The sequence below is a fragment of the Vipera berus genome (genome assembly GCF_964194415.1).
Source record: "Vipera berus genome assembly, chromosome: 2".
Classification (NCBI taxonomy): domain Eukaryota; kingdom Metazoa; phylum Chordata; class Lepidosauria; order Squamata; family Viperidae; genus Vipera; species Vipera berus.
In genome coordinates, this window is record NC_138203.1 from 251670939 (window position 1) to 251689105 (window position 18167).

Sequence of the window (18167 nt, forward strand, 5' to 3'; positions counted from 1 at the left end):
GTATTTTAAGCCTATCTTCTGGAGTATTGGCTATTCCTGCCAGCTTGGTGTCATCTGCAAATTTGATGAGTTCCCCATCTATCCCCTCATCCAAATTGTTAATGAAGATATTGAAGAGCACTGGGCCCAGAACAGAGCCCTGGGGCACCCCACTACACACTTCCTTCCATGTAGATGCAGTTCCATTGAGGACCACACGCTGAGTACGGCCTGTCAGCCAGCTACGAATCCATCTGGTGGTGATGCTATCTAACCCACATTTTTCTATCTTATCAAGTAGTAGGTTGTGATCTACTTTATCAAATGCCTTACTGAAGTCCAAGTAAATTATATCTACAGCATTCCTCTAGTCCACTAATTTTGTCACTTGGTCAAAGAATGTAATAAGATTTGTCTGGCATAATCTGTTTTTGACAAACCCATGTTGACTTTTAGTGATGACTTTCTTTGCATCAAGGTGTTCGCTGTTTTGTTGTTTGATTATCTTTTCCAAAATCTTCCCAGGTATTGAGGTCAGGCTGATAGGTCTGTAGTTTCCTGGATCTATTTTTTCCCCTTTTTTGAAGATGGGAACTACATCAGCTCTCTTCCAGTCCTCTGGTAGTTCCCCAGTGCTCCAGGATCTTTGAAAAATATAGTTCAGTGGTTCTGAGATCACGTCTGCCAGTTCCTTGAGAACCTTGTGGTGTAATCCATCTGGTCCTGGTGATTTGAACTCATCTAGGCTGGAGCTCATGCTCCCCTTTTATTAGATGGTGGGTTATTGAGATTTAGAATGAAATGTCATTCCTGCATTAGATATTAGTTGAAAACCATTGTCTCTGGCTTATATATTTCTTTGAGTGGGGTTTTGCTTTGAACCCAAGGGTTTTAAAAGCAGAACAACACCAGGAATTGAGAATGGATGGCACAGTGGGCACATGAAGAATAAATATGGGTACAATTTTACTCAAGACCAATTTTACTGCTAATCTCAATGTATACATGGTTGTACTTTGACAATAAAGGTTCATTCATTCATTATTGAAGGCTTTGCCTTCCACTGAAAAGTGTAATATTTCCTCCCCTCAAATTCTGTTAGGTCTGATTACAGAATGGGAAATTTAGATGATTTGGGTAAAGACATGACCATAGCACATATCATTAGTACATAACACTTTTTTTAAGAGGAGGGGAAGTTGGCTGCCATTTGTATATTTTCAGCTTGTTTTGATAAATAAATTTTTCAGTTCACTGAGCTCCACTGTTTCTGGAGGCTGTATTAATATTGTACTTATATAGCTGGATGATTTTCTCATAACAGGCAACCAGAAATGTCTGCAAAGTGGGATCAAAAAAGTCAAGATGACAGTGATAACAGTCCGATCAAAGCTTTGTTTTGTGCATTGTATGTAACATGCACAAAAAACAGGTGGAGTTTTGATTCCACCACTACAACCACTACTCTCCTATAGATATCTCTGAGTACCACAGTCCAAAGGTATGTGTCACAAGGTTTTCATTTTTTGCAGGTTAAAAGCATTAATATGTTGTGAAGCTTCATGCTAATAAACTTTTTTTAAGAAAAACATGAAGCCATTTAATTGAGACAGGGACAGATTTGAAGTTACCTATAAAAAATATCTTGCAATGTATGGCAGTGAAAGCTGGACCATAAGAAAGGCTGAGCGCCAATGAATTGAAGCCTTTGAACTATGGTGCTGGAGAAGACTCCTGCGAGTCCCTTGGACTGCAAGGCGATCAAACCGGTCAGTCCTAGAGGAGATCAACCCTGACTGCTCTTTAGAAGGCCAGATCCTGAAGCTAAAACTCAAATACTTTGGCCACCTAATGAGAAGGAAGGATTCACTAGAGAAGAGCCTAATGCTGGGAAAGATTGAGGGCAATAGAAGAAGGGGACGACAGAGAATGAGGTGGCTGGATGGAGTCACTGAAGCAGTAGGTGTGAGCTTAAATGGACTCCAGAAGATGGTAGAGGACAGGAAGGCCTGGAGGAACATTGTCCATAGGGTCGCGATGGGTCGGACACGACTTTGCAACTAACAACAACAACAACAACAACAACAATGAAAATATCAGTTGCAGGCCCAGTCACCTGGTCACAATCTTTCCTATTACCACAAGAAATATTTTATTTAAATTGAAATTGTTCATTCAAAAGGTCCATCTCACTATAATCAATTAGCATATACCATTTTATGCCACTTTGCATACTCTTACATGTGGGTGTATATATTTCTCCCTTTCTGGAAATGCATAGAAGTTCAGTCTATTTAGAGGCATCTGTCAGGCTCCAGTTAGTTAAATTATTGTGATAAATAGCATGTTCTTATATTGAGTAGCTAGTCTTTGGATAGAAAACATCTTTTTCCCCCACAAAAATCTTTCAGGGTGCATAAAATGAAAAAGGACTAAAATAGCTTCTTCAGTCTCTGGTCCTCTACCAGAGGCCTGGGAATTTGAATGTTCCATGTAGGATTTTAGCTTTCCCTAGCACGGCACTCTTCTGGACAAAAAGCTCTGATGATACTCCTGGGATCTTCTGGAGTCACTCTCCCTGATTATGAATCACATCCCCAAGTTCTGCTACCACCACTGGGATCTCTTTGGCCTTTACTTTCCACATCATCTCCAGTTCCTCCTTCAGGCCCTGGTATTTCTCCAGTTTTTCATAGTCCTTTTTCCTGATGTTGGTGTCACTTTGCACCACTGCTATCTGCTGGTCATTGTCTACTGCTGTGATGTCTGGTTGATTGGCCAGTACTTGCCTGGCTGTCTGGCTTTGCAAATCCCACAGGATCATATCCCTTTTATTTTCCACAATCTTCTGTGGGGGTCTCCCACCTATATTTAGAAGGGTGTTGCTTATATTCTCTACAGATGTTCCTGTATACAATGCCAGCTATTTTGTTGTGCCTTTCGTGTAATGCTGTTCTTGCTTGCATCATACAGTCTGCCATTATGAGTTGGACTGCCTCTGAGACCTCTCTGAACAGTCTCTCTGCATATCCTGCCACTATTTGTTGCACTGTACCCGAGGCCTCTCAGCACAGTCCTATCTCGAGTGGTAGATCCCAGCTTCTATGGACCTGCTGCCTATTACCTGTTCTCGTGTTGCTATTATCAGTGCCTCAGTGCTGTCTTTTAGTCCAGCTCTTTCCAAGTACTGTAGGATTTCCCAATGTCTGCCATCTCAGCTATCTGTTTCTGGAGTACACCCAGGCAAGGTTTTGGCAAAATTCATATTGCAGGCTTTCTACTACCCTGTGCCTATTTTAAAGAGGCTCATTAGAAGAATGGCTACTTTTCTTCAGCTACAGGAAGTGCTTCACCTCAACGAATTAAAAATTAAGTGAAGGGCAAGTCTCTTAGTTTGAGCCTGGTGTAGGCAACTTTCAAACAATATTATGTCCTTTACCTGTATCAGTTATCCAGTTAGCTTATGATGCCATTTGGGGATCGTGGTGTAGAATTCAACTATTCCAGCAGAGGGCAGCCAAGCAAGAATAATCATGTAATGAGAGCCATTTCTACACGTTTTTTTCTTTTCTTTCCTCCACTGAGAAATGAACGTCGTAATTTTCTTTTTGACAAATGTGTCTTTGGCAAGCCAGATTGCTCTTCACTTAACCTACATTTTAAACATGAATACGAGTTACAGTATTTTTCAGATAACAAAAACGATACTTGTCTGAAATGCTTCTTTCCATGCTAAGACGCAGGGATCCCTGTTAAAGAAAAGAGGTGTTTCGCTAACCTTTGTCTCTTCTTTTCAGTTCAGGATATAAAAGAGATGCTAAATCAGCTTGTTCAAATAATTCATCTCTAGAGTCTCTCACTCACATCCTCTTCCTTTTTCCCAGATTTTAAAGCAGCTATTTTTTTTAAAAAAATAAATTAAGCTAAAAAGTAAATTATTCTTACCACCTGTGAGTCCAAACCCTGCATAAATTGCAAAAGAGAGGGAGAAGAAGAGTGTATTTCATTTTGGCTATTTTAAATATAACAGATATTTAGAAACCACAAATATAGTTTATCTAACTGGATAGTGTCACTTTTTCCCCTCTTTGCTGCAGAATCCCAACCAGGAACATCCATGGAAGAGAGAGAGTTAAGGGAACAGCTGGGGCTACACAATTTTAACATTTGACACATACAAATGTCAAGGCAATGCCTTGATTACATAGTCATGCCTGCCATTTTGACTTTTTAAAAACCTCTCTTTCAGATGCCCATTTCCGTACAAGATTTTTTTTGTTTTGAGGGGTCCAATCCTTAGCTTTGAGAGTTTGATACTATGACCAAGAACTGTATTGTTTTGTGGGAATTAAGACCAGATTATTCCAGCAGCCTTTCTTCCATTGGCCAGCTGTGTGATTGGTGAGTTTTGTGGGAATCTCTTAGAACAGGGGTGTCAAACTGCTGGCCCGCTGGCCAGACACATCACAACAAAACCATGCCCACCCCATTGCCGGCAATGGGGAAAAAGTTCCAATACGTTGCACGACGTCACATGACATCGTGAGTTTGACATGTCTGTCTTAACATCTTACTGGTTCTGCAAAATATAAATGCCAAGCAGGGTTTTTATAACCTGAATGATCAAACATTTATGCTTTGATTGCATAGTTTGGGATTTGTTAATATTCTTGTACATGAAAGTTATTTACTTCCCTTGGAATGGAAAGATGATTCCAGCCTAAATAGAATGCTAGAATTAAATTTCTAGATATTGAAAACCATTGGGTTTCCATTCTACAAATCTTCAAAGAATTTAGGATGGGCAGCAGACTATCACTGATATAAAATGTCATTAGAAATTTCCTGACAGTTAGAACAATTAATCAGTGGAACAACCTGCCTCCAGAAGCTGTGAATGCTGCAACACTGGAAGTTTTTAAGAAGAGGCTGGACAGCCATTTGTCTGAAATGGCATAGGGTTCCCTGCCTGAGAAGGGGTTGGACTAGATGACCTCCAAGATCCCTTCCAACAACAACAACTTCTTCTTCTTCTTCTTCTTCTTCTTCTTCTTCTTCTTCTTCTTCTTCTTCTTCTTCTTCTTCTTCTTCTTCTTCTTCTTCTTCTTCTTCTTCTTCTTCTTCTTCTTCTTCTTCTTCTTCTTCTTCTTCTTCTTCTTCTTCTTCTTCTTCTTCTTCTTCTTCTTCTTCTTCTTCTTCTTCTTCTTCTTCTTCTTCTTTTTCTTTTTCTTTTTCTTCTTCTTCTTCTTCTTCTTCTTCTTCTCCTTCTCCTTCTCCCTCTCCTTCTCCCTCTCCCTCTCCCTCTCCCTCTCCCTCTCCCTCTTGTTATTATATCCAACCTTTTGGTTTCAGGAGTGCCTTGTTCATTTGTTATCATGTTCTTTTTGAATACTTAATACAATGATTATCCATAGCCATGTGTGTGGCAGATAGAGGTTGCCTAGATCTAAGGTACTTTCATAGTTAAAAAGCCCATTGTTTATGTGCTTCTTTATGATCTCCAGAGGTATAACCATACTTTTGGAAACCTGCTACCTTCATATTCTGCACTGGGCATCTTTTTCTTATCTGAACTTTAGGAACATGCTGTGTCCTCCAGAATAAGTTCCCTCGGAATAAGGCCTTGGACCAACCTTGAAAGCACCATGATACTTAGCAAATGGCGCTTTAAGACCTGAGAGTTCCTTGGTGCTCTTTGAGCTGGATTGTTTTCTTGCAGATTGTCTTGCAGTTTCATTACCCAAAGAAGGTAACATTATCAATGCTAAATGATGTTACTAGCATTGTTACTAGCACTAGCACTGATGATGTGATCTTCTAGTTTGTCTAATGAAACATCTGCAAGAAAACAACCAAGCACAGTGAGCACCCAGGACCCCTCATTTCTATTTACTTTACTATTTATTTATACAGGTAGTCCTCACTTATGATCCCAATTGAGCCCAAAATTTATGTTGCTAAGTGAAACGTTTGTTAAATGACTTTTGCCCATTTTACGACCTTTCTTGCCACTGTTGTTAAGTGAATCACTGCAGAGGTTAAGTGAGTAACAGGGTTGTTAAGTGAATCTGACTTTTCCCCATTCTGACTTTGTTGGTCAGAAGTTCACAAAAGGAAATCACATAATCCTGGCACATTACAATTGTCATAAATATGAGTCACTTGCCAAGCCTGTGAATTTTGATCACGTGATCATGGGGATGCTGCAATAGTCATGAGTGTGAAAAATGATCATAAGTCACCTTTTTCAGTGCCATTGTGACTTCGAACAGTCACTAAATGAACTGTTGTAAGTCGAGGACTACCTATAATTTGCCTTACTATTAGGACTGTGACACGTTGACACTTGAGACTTCTTTTGTTTGGGGAGAGAGAGAGAGATTATTTTAATTTTTGGAGGTAGCAGAGGATTGGTATAATTTTCTGCTATTGTTTTTTTTTCCCCATTGCTCTGAAGCCCCCCATAAGTTCTGGCATGATGTCATCTCTTGTAGGCTTCAAACTGCAGGAAGATGATAGTGTAGTGAAATGCAAAAGTCATTTTCAAATATTCCTTGTCCGGCATATAAGTAGATAAGTGGAAGAACATCATAGTCCACCCATTCACAAAAATAATTCACCCAAATTATTATTTTTTCTTTGACAGCATCTTCAATGGAAAATTCTATTTTCACAGGCTGAATAAAAATTGGTTTAAAAAGTTGCAGGATCCACTTATACACAGCATCTACTAAAGCAGCTAGAAATCTATTTTCTTCAGTGTTCCAATTTTTAACCCAGGGAAAAAGTTTTTATAATAATGAGCTATTCCATAAAGTTAGACCTTTTCTGGCATTTGAAAAAATATATATGCACAATTGGATAACCTTGAACTTTAATCAGTTTGGGGAGATTGTCTGGTTGGATTGACAAATTGTAAAAAAGTAAGTTTACAAAACCGAAGTTTAACCTATTGATTCTCTAAGGCCCACACTGGATCTAGTTTGGTGCTACTAGCAAAAAGTTAAACTCAACAGATTAATTTTCCTGCTAACAATAATAATAACATGCTTTGTGTTGAAATTTGTTCTTCAGTTTCTTTTTTTATCATGGCAAAAGTGTTGGTGTGCATCATTAATATGCTGGTGATGACCTATAAAGCCCTAAATGGCTTGGGTCTGGGATATCTGAGGGAACACCTGCTGCCAGCATCAAGTTCCCTTCGTCCAGTGCGCTCACACAGGGAGGGTCTTCTCAGGGTGCCGCTGGTAAAAGACTGCCACCGGATAACACCCAGGGGAAGGGCCTTCTCTGTGGGTGTGCCTGCCCTCTGGAACCAGCTGCCCGTGGAGCTTAGGACTGCCCCCGACCTTCGTTCATTTCGCCGGGACCTGAAGACCTGGCTCTTTGAGCTCTCTGGCCCAGGCTGAGAATTTTTAACTGGGGTTTTTAATTTTAGGGATGATTTAATCTTTTTTTTAATTGTTTTTAACTTTTGTACTGGTTTTGTTTTAAATACCCTGTAAACCGCCCTGAGTCCTTCGGGAAAGGGCGGTATATAAATCTAATAAAATAAATAAAATAAATAAATAGTATGAAGTATAAGTTTGCTAGGGCAATTACCCATTAGTGTTGAGTGTCTGAGTGGTCCCTTGAGCAAATTCAGGCATAATTTGTGCACAATATATCTTAAAGCTAAGGATGTGGGAACCCCTTTCCTCTGCTTCTGTAGGAGAAGAAAAAAAAGTGCTTGGTTTATTAATTCAACTTAACTTTTTTTCCTTCTTGACTTTTAAACCTTTCTTCTTGACTTTTGCTTCCTACACAAAGTGTAATGAGAGATTCTCTAAAGAGAGATTCGGTTTCAGAAAAGGCAGGCACAGCCACATTCCTCTATGCATTAATGTTTCATGTGTGGAGATGGTTAGTAGCATCACATTTCTGGGTGTGCAGCTAATGAGTAGGCTGGCTTGGTCGCTCAACAGTGAGATACTGGTGAGGCAGGCCCAGCAGTGCCTGGGTTTTCTGCATTGCATGAGAAAAGCACATCTTCATTCCCCTGTCCTTACCACTTTCTACAGAGGAATGATGGAGAACATCCTGTCATATTGCATTACAGTCCTGGTTTGAAAGTGTCACTGCTACAGACAGGAAGGTAGTGTAGAGAGTGGTGAGGATGGCAGAAAAGTGTATTGGCAGTTCACTCCCTTCTATCCAGGACAGAGAATATAAGTGTTGCTTAAGCAGGATTGCCTGGGACACTACACATCCTCTTCACGACCTGTTTTCCTTGTTATCTTCTGGAAGGAGGCTTTGTGGGATACCACAAAGCAGTCCAGATTCAATCACAGTTTTGAATTCTCAAGCTTCCACTTTCCGCTATGTATTCAATATGGACAGTGATTAATATTTATATGTATTTATATGTAAGGGTGTAAGTATATACATATGAATATAGCATGTTTATATGTGTGTTATGTATGTGTACCCTTTTGAAAGAAGGCAACAGAATTTCATTTTTAATGTGTGACAGTGTGCCCACAGTAAAAAAATGGCAATAAAGGTTATCTTATCTTATCTTCTTGTAATAAGAAAGTCAGAGGTCACAATGGGTGATCCCTGGTGAGAAACAGAGCAGTTTCTTTCTTATAAGAAATATCATGGTCACTGGTCTCAAGAGATAAGTAAAACTTTCTGTTAATTAATTTATATAATAATAATAATAATAATAATAATAATAATAATAATAATAATAATAATAATAATAATAATAATAATAATAATAATAATAATAATAATAAAGTTGGAAGGTCATCTAGTCCAACCCCCTGCTCAGGCAGGAAACCTTATACCATTTCAGGCAAATGGCTGTCCAGTCTCTTCTTAAAAACCTCCAGTGTTGGAGCATTCACCACCTCTGGAGGCAGTTTGTTCCACTGGTTAATTGTTCTAACTGTCAGGAAGTTTCTCCTTAGTTCTAGGTTGCTTCTCTCCTTGACTAGTTTCCATCCGTTGCTTCTTGTCCTGCTTTCAGGTGCTTTGGAGAATAGCTTGACTCCCTCTTCTTTGTGATAGCCCCTGAGATATTGGAACACTGCTATCATGTCACCCCTCACCCTTCTCTTCATTAAACTACACATACCCAATTCCAGCAACCGTTCCCTATATGTTTTAGCCTCCAGCCCCCTAATCATCTTTGTTGCTCTTCTCTGTACCCTTTCTAGAGTCTCAACATCTTTTTTACATCGTGGTGACCAAAACTGGATGCAGTATTCCAGGTGTGGCCTTACCAAAGCATTGTAAAGTGGTATTAGTACTTCACTTGATCTTGATTCTATCCCTCTGTTAATGCAGCCTAGCACTGTGTTGGCTTTTTTGGCAGCTGCAGCACACTGCTGGCTCATATTGAAGTGATTGTCCACTAGGACTCCGAGATCTCTCTCACAGTTACTATTATTGAGCAAGGTACCACCTATACGGCATTGGTCGCGCTGGTGAATGATCTCTGGAGGGCTCGGGACAGGGGATATTCCTCTGTCCTAGTCCTATTAGACCTCTCAGCGGCTTTCGATACCATCGACCATGGTATCCTGCTGCGGCGTCTCAGGGGATTGGGAGTGGGAGGCACGGTCCTTCAGTGATTCTCCTCCTATCTCCTGGGATGCTCGCAGTCAGTGTTGGCAGGGGGGCAGAGGTCGACCACAAGGCCTCTCATTTGTGGAGTCCCTCAGGGGTTGGTCCTCTCGCCTCTCCTGTTCAACATCTACATGAAACCGCTGGGTGAGATCATTCGTGGTTTTGGAGTTGGGTATCATCAATATGCTGATGATACGCAGCTTTTCATTTCGACCCCAAACCACCCAGTGATGCCCTCGACGTGATGTCCCGCTGCCTGGAGGCGGTTCGGGTCTGGATGGGGAGGAACAGGCTTCGACTCAACCCTGACAAGACTGAGTGGCTGTGCATACCGGCATCTCGGGATATTCAGGATATCCCATCCCTCTCTATGGGGGGTGAGTTATTACCCCCCGTAGATAAGGCTCACAACTTGGGAGTCCTCCTAGATTCACAGCTTTCCTTAGAAGACCATATAGTAGCTGTGACTAGGGGGGCCTTCGCCCAGGTCCGCCTGGTGCGCCAGTTGCGGCCCTATCTAGACTGGGATGGCTTACGTACGGTCACTCACGCGCTCGTGACCTCTCGTCTGGACTACTGCAACGCTCTCTACATGGGGCTGCCCTTGAAGACCACTCGGAGGCTCCAACTGGTACAGAATGCAGCCGCGAGAGTTGTGTTGGGAGTTTCCCGACACTCCCATGTTACGCCTCTGCTCTGTGAGCTGCATTGGCTTCCAGTTGTCTTCCGGGTGAGATTCAAGGTGTTGGTAATGACCTACAAACCCCTACATGGCATGGGTCCGGAATACCTTGGGGAGCACCTGCGGCCGGCGTCAACTTCCCTCCGCCCAGTACGCTCACACAGAGAGGGCCTCCTCAGGGTGCCACCGGTCAAAGAATGCCGACTGGTGGCCCCCAGGGGGAGGGCGTTCTCTGTGGGCGCGCCGGATTTCTGGAACCATCTTCCGGTCGAGCTCCGGATGGTGCCTGACCTCCGCTCCTTCCGGCGCGATCTCAAAACCTACCTTTTTGAACAAGCTGGCCTGGCCTGATGGGATGGGGTTGGGTTTTATAAATCGGTTTTAACTTTTAATGTGTATTAATTTATTCATGGGCATTGTTGTTTAATCGTTTTTAATATTTGTATCTTGTTTTTTTAATATGTATTGCCCTGTTCACCGCCCTGAGTCCTTCGGGAGAAGGGCGGTATACAAATTAAATTAATAAATTAATAATAAATAAGTACTATACCTATGCATTTGATTTTTCCTGCCTAAATGTAGAACCTTACTTTTTTCACCATTGAATTTCATTTTGTTAGATAGTACCCAGTGTTCGAGTCTGTCCAGATCCTTCTGTATCTTAAGCCTATCTTCTGGAGTATTGGCTATTCCTGCCAGCTTGGTGTCGTCTGCAAATTTGATGAGTTCCCCATCTATCCCCTCATCCAAATCGTTAATGAAGATATTGAAGAGCACTGGGCCCAGAACAGAGCCCTGGGGCACCCCAATACACACTTCCTTCCATGTAGATGCGGTTCCATTGAGGACCACACGCTGAGTACGGCCTGTCAGCCAGCTACGAATCCATCTGGTGGTAATGTTATCTAACCCACATTTTTCTATCTTATCAAGTAGTAGGTTGTGATCTACTTTATCAAATGCCTTACTGAAGTCCAAGTAAATTATATCTACAGCATTCCTCTGGTCCACTAGTTTTGTCACTTGGTTAAAGAATGTAATAAGACTTGCCTGGCATGATCTGTTTTTGACAAACCCATGTTGACTTTTAGTGATGACTTTGTTTGCATCAAGGTGTTTGCTGATTTGTTGTTTGATTATCTTTTCCAGAATCTTCCCAGGTATTGAGGTCAGGCTGATAGGTCTGTAGTTTCCTGGATCTATTTTTTCCCTTTTTTGAACCTTTTTTGGTTCTCTCTAAGTCAATGTTTCTCAACATTTCTCCTTAGCAACTTTACAAAATATGGCTTTCAATTCTCAAGAAGCCCACACTTCTTAAAGTTGCTATGGTGTTATTTACAATTAGTATGTGAAATTACTTTTTTTAAAAAAAAAGTCAAATGTGTTTGCTGTATTAGATATTTCACTAGCCTCCTTTAACATAGAGAGCCATGCAGTTAATCCCTGCTATTTAATCTGTAACTCACTTCTTTCTTATTCTTCAATATAGCAGTCACTTGATAGCTTGCAAGATAACAAATGCACCATTGTGATCCAAGTTCCACCTCTTTTATGCATGATTCAATGTGACATGCATGTACAAATGGAAAAGGGCATGTTTTGGGATGCTGCATCTGTCACCTCCTCACCAACAATCAATGACCAGAAGAGCAGAGATTAATCCCAAGATTAACACTAGATCAACAATCAAGAAATCAATCAAGGAATTACCAACTCAGACAAATAATCTAACAGTAAATAACAGTCTAATTAAGAAACCACTAAAGAACATTCCCACCAATATAATAGGTAAAGGTAAAGGTTCCCCCGCACATGCGTGCTAGTCGTTTCCAACTCTAGGGGCCAGTGCTCATCTCCGTTTCAAAGCCGAAGAGCCAGTGCTTGTCCAAGGATGTCTCCGTGGTCATGTGGCCGGCATGACTAGATGCCAAAGGCGCACGGAACACTGTTACCTTCCCACCGTAGTGGTCCCTATTTTTCTACTTGCATTTTTTACGTGCTTTCAAACTGCTAGGTTGGCAGAAGCTGGGACGAGTAACAGGCGCTCACTCTGTTACGCGGCACTCGGGATTCGACCCGCCAAACTGCCGATCTTCTGATCGACAAGCTCAGCGTCCTAACAGGAGAGGAAACCCCACTTGCTTCTAGCACTGATGTTATTACCTAGTTTGGTAATGAAACATCTACAAGAAAATAACCAAGCTCAGAGAGAACCCCACAGCTACAAATATTCTCTTCTATTGTTTATTGAAAGTGCGTATAGTCTGGCTATGGTCTTTCCAGTTGCAATGTATGGATGTGAAAGTTGGACCATAAGAAAGGCTGAGTGCCAAAATTGAGAATTGAAGCCTTTGAACTATGGTGCTGGAGAAGACTCCTGCGAATCCCTTGGACTGCAAGGCGATCAAATCAGTCAGTCCTAGAGGAGATCAACCCTGACTGCTCTTTAGAAGGCCAGATCCTGAAGCTGAAACTCAAATACTTTGGCCACCTAATGAGAAGGAAGGACTCACTGGAGAAGAGCCTAATGCTGGGAAAGATTAAGGGCAAGAGAAGAAGGGGACAACAAAGAATGAGGTAGCTGGATGGAGTCACTGAAGCAGTAGGCGTGAGCTTAAATGGACTCCAGAAGATGGTAGAGGACAGAAAGGCCTGGAGGAACATTGTCCATGGGGTCGCGATGGGTCGGACATGACTTCGCAGCTAACAACAACAACATTGTTTATTTGGATTGAGAATTTTTGTTTTTAATGGTGTCGCTGTAATTTTTTTTCTTTTCAAAACTTGGTAAAATTGAGATACTTTTTAGGTAGCATAATATACGTATATATGTAAGGATGCAATAATATCTTAGAGATCATGCAATCCAATCCTGTCCAGTGCAAAAATCTATTACTATAGCACATCTGGCATGGTTATCTATTGAAACATATTCAGCAAATCAAAATCCACTCTCCCAAGGAATTTATTTCATTGCTGAGCAATTCTTACCATTATAATGTCCAAACAAAATCTGTTTCCCTGTAATTCAAATTATTTATTGGGAGGTTTTTTTTTGGAACAACACTGGAAAACATCTATCCTATCTTCCCAAACTATCTGTTACTCACATTCATAAGTTCATAAAATACCCCTTATCATTTGGTTGCTCCATTTTGTTCATGTCCTTCCTGAAATATTGCAGAGGTGGTATAGATTGTTAATATATTGTTAATATATTTAGTAAATTCTTCTTTTTGCTGTTCAAAATTTTTAATGTTAATGATATATAAAATAGCAGAGTCCTTTGTAACATGGAATTTTAGATCAGTGGCATATTTTGCTAAGTATAGATAAATGTTAGCTACAATAAAGTAAATGGGAACAGAGACTGCTTTTTTGCACTAGATAAATATTCTATCTAAATAAAGGTGATCTATTTTAATGTATAGATTTACTAAACTAATTGTTGATGAACTATCAGAAGAAGGCTGATGTCTAATTTTCCTAATTTTCTCAGTGCCAGATGGAGTGATCATTGTTAGTACTCTGAAATTGATATGATCCAGCTATAGACTCTCCAACATAAGTACATAATTATTCTCAACACTTGTGTGCTAAACCAATAGGCCAGAAGTGATTTATGTCACACTTGATTCTTTTCTGGCTTTTAATTTCCCACCACCTAAATTATGTTCTCATACTAATTTGCTAGATTAAGTATCATAAATGCTTTGCTAGATTAGGTATCTGAACTTAATTTAGATGTCATTTGGCATTCTATCAGTTCTTCCTGGTATATACTTCACTTTCATCATACACTGGACATGCTTTAAGACAGATGACTTCTAGATTACTCATTCTTGGTTACCTACAATGAAAGCATGTGGAATAAATAAAAGCTATTATAATTTCAAAGCATGCTCCTGCGATGGTTATTGCTCCATGTGATGAACATTTACATACACTCTTTAAATGCATCTTAAATCTATCCCTGTTGAATGATACATTCTGTTAACAGATGGAAGATTCTCTTAACAGATGGAAGAGGAAATGATAGAATTTTTTCATGTTAATCGAGATTTGGTTGCCTCCCTGTCTTTGATATGGAATACCAGTGCAGCATTCATTTGGAGTCTTCAGAAATGGAGTGACATTTAAGTTGAAGTGATAAATAAATAAATATCACATGATTTATATAAAAAGTATCTACAACTTGTTAAAGTCTTAGAGGAGAAACTTTTATTATGTTACAAAACACAACAATGTTTTGAAAAGGGAGCAAAATCTAAAAACTGTTTGGCTTCTAAACTTAATAAAGTTAAGCAATAACAACCTGCCTCCAGAAGTGGTGAATGCTCCAACACTGGAAGTTTTTAAGAAGAGACTGGCCAGCCATTTGTCTGAAATGGTATAGGGTTTCCTGCCTGAGCAGGGGGTTGGACTAGATGACCTCCAAGGTCCCTTCCAACTACTTCTTCTTCTTCTTCTTCTTCTTCTTCTTCTTCTTCTTCTTCTTCTTCTTCTTCTTCTTCTTCTTCTTCTTCTTCTTCTTCTTCTTCTTCTTTTTCTTCTTCTTTTTCTTTTTCTTTTTCTTTTTTTTTCTTCTTCTTCTTCTTCTTCTTCTTCTTCTTCTTCTTCTTCTTCTTCTTCTTCTTCTTCTTCTTCTTCTTCTTCTTCTTCTTCTTCTTCTTCTTCTTTTTCTTTTTCTTTTTCTTTTTCTTTTTCTTTTTCTTTTTCTTTTTCTTTTTCTTTTTCTTTTTCTTTTTCTTTTTCTTTTTCTTTTTCTTTTTCTTTTTCTTTTTCTTCTTTTTCTTTTTCTTTTTCTTTTTCTTTTTCTTTTTCTTTTTCTTTTTCTTTTTCTTTTTCTTTTTCTTTTTCTTCTTCTTCTTCTTCTTCTTCTTCTTCTTCTTATTATTATTATTATTATTATTATTATTATTATTATTATTATTATTATATAATATAGTATCACTTCTCAGAATACAAATGGACATACCTGTTATTAGTCTTACTAATCAATGTTTCCTGGATTTTATTTAAATGGTGTAATACTACTTTTTAATCAACAGAAGATGAGTTTTTATTTTTTAACACTTGTGAAGTTAGTTATTCTTAATTTCTTTCAAGAAATGAAGAAATCACAACTTTATGTAAAACTATGGTACTAGTCTACATCATTTTTTGCTTGATTGGAATAGATGTATATTGGATTTTAGTCTCTTTCTCTCTTTTTGTCTCTCTCCCTCTCCCTCTCGTTCTCTCTCCAATGTTATAGTGGTCTTTCAAATAAAACCATGCCTTTCAATCTAGATGATGGAAACTTCAAGGTTATTCCCAGGTATAACATCTGAATCTGGCAAGACAAGAAGCTATGATTGCCAATCCAGGCACAATTACTATGTAAATATGGAACAGTTGTCTTCAAGATTCAAGGATGTGAAAAGAGTGGCCAAAAGTCCATTGTTTCAAAAAAGGCAGGAGGAAAAGTCCTAGAATTAAAACTCTGAAGTCAACACATATGTACATCTTTACATGTATATCTTTATGTGTGTGTGTGTGTGTGTGTGTGTGTTCCTCTGTAGTAAAACAACCTGACTATTCATATCAAGTCTTTTTAATATTCTATGGTTAGCTATCTAACCAACAGGGGGCAGAAGTTCTGAAGAGTATACATTAATATGCTTTAGAGCAGGGGTGTCAAACTCGCAATGTCACATGATGTGTCATGACTTATTGCGACTTTTTTCCCATTGTCGGCAATGGGGTGAGTGTGGTTTTGGTGTAACGCATCCGGCCTGCAGGCTGGCAGTTTGATACCCCTGTTTTAGTGAGAAGCTGTCACCATATTGGACAAGAACTCTTTATTTTCCAACAATAGAGAGCGTATTCAAAAAAATGAGCAGGCCATTCAAAAACCCAAGCAAGAATGAAATGGTAGTTAGCTGAAGGATAATGGTTTGATTCTCCCTTCTCCTGAATATATGGTTAAGCTTATCTATACATAGAAATAGAAAAGGAATTATTTGATAGATGGAATAGTTCAGGGGGGGAAATGAAAATGGGAAAAAGTAATGTGTGATATATGGATGATGAGAGAATGTGAAACATAGGAACATATTATTTGGCGGTGTCAAGAGTAGATCTTGAGAGGGGAGGTAACTGACATGGAAGAAAAAAGAAAAGAGAAGCAAAATAATTACAACAAACAAAACAAAACTTCCTGCCCTACAATCAAAATACAACAATTGTAGAAAGAGAAGTTTGACTCTAGAAGTTAAACATACATGGCAGAAAACCAAAGGAGAAGAATTGGTATATCTTTGTAGAATATTTATTAAAGACAAGCAAACACTTAGTAGAAAGGTGATGATTGATTTCTGACCTGCAGCAAGGAATTGAAAATCTATGTAAGTAAGAGTAGGCTTTTGTCTGTGGACTTTGTTATATGGAACTAAGAGCTGGATATGCTACAGAAACATAAGCTGAATGCAGTCTGAGCAGATATCTAAAAACTTCACGTATAAGCAGATAGAGTCAAGAAGGAAGGCCTGCTAAATAAACATGGATTGAATTCACAAATGAATGACCAATATGAAAGAAGTACTGTGTTTTGAGGTTGATTTGGCCATTTGTAGAGCGAGGCAGATGCCCTCAATCAGCTGATTAAGTGTTTTCATGTGTATAGGTACTCCAAAATAAAACTAATGAAAGCAGTACAAGTAAGTTCTCTCAAGCATTGTTGGATGAGCAGGCACAAAAAACAGCCAGGAAAGTGATTGAAGTCTGGGAAACAGGTCGCTCGTCAGTCAACAGGAGTGCTGATTTATCACCAGCTTATCAAGAATGTAGGAAGCACAAGGAAACAACAGCCAATGACTTAATAGCCAGACATCATCACCCAAATCAACATCTAAAAAGCCACATACAACAGGCACCATATAACTAGCACACATAAAACAGCCCAAAGTACACACTCTGCTAGAGGTTCCTTGAGGATGGTCTCTAGCATGATGTCCAAAAGCTCGGAAGACTAAATCGCTGGTCCCGGTGACTGACCCAGATTGGATCCTTCAACATGGTCCTGGGACATGTATATTCGCCTTCATCCTCTCAAGCATGTATAAGGTACTCACTACAGTGTATGATTCATTGAACTCTATGGGAATTTATTCCGAGTCAGTTTCAGAGAACTGCTTTGCAAAAGGGCTCATATAGCACTTTATAAACTAAAACAGGGAAATATTTTTTCCCCTCAGGTTTTTATAAAATAAATTGATTCCACTAAGATTTCTAGTACATTAAGGGCCAACTTTACATCTATGCTGTGGGCAACTACAGCAACTCCATTGCAGAAAAGCAGACATAATGTTGAGTATATAAAAAGCTGAAAGAGTCTATTCCAAAATTTCCTAGCACAGGTGTGACTAGCAGCTCTAATAGTTTAGTAATAGTAATTTAGTAATAATTTAATTTGTATACCGCCCTTCTCCCGAAGGACTCAGGGCGGTGAACAGGGCAATACATAATAAAAAACAGGATACAAAAATTAAAAGGGCAGCCCCATGTAGAGAGCATTACAGTAGTCTAGACGAGAAGTCACGAGCGCATGAGTGACTGTACACAAGGCATCCCGGTCTAGATAGGGTCGCAACTGGCGCACCAGGCGAACCTGGGCAAAGGCCCCCCTAGTCACAGCTCCAATATGTTCTTCCAAAGAGAGCTGTGAATCTAGAAGGACCCCCAAGTTGTGCACCCTATCTACGGGGGGTAATAGCTCACCCCCCATGGCCAAAGATGGGATAATCGGAATTTCCCGGGATGCCGGCACGAACAGCCACTCAGTCTTGTCAGGGTTGAGTCGAAGCCTGTTCCTCCCCATCCAGACCCGGACCGCCTCCAGGCAGCGGGA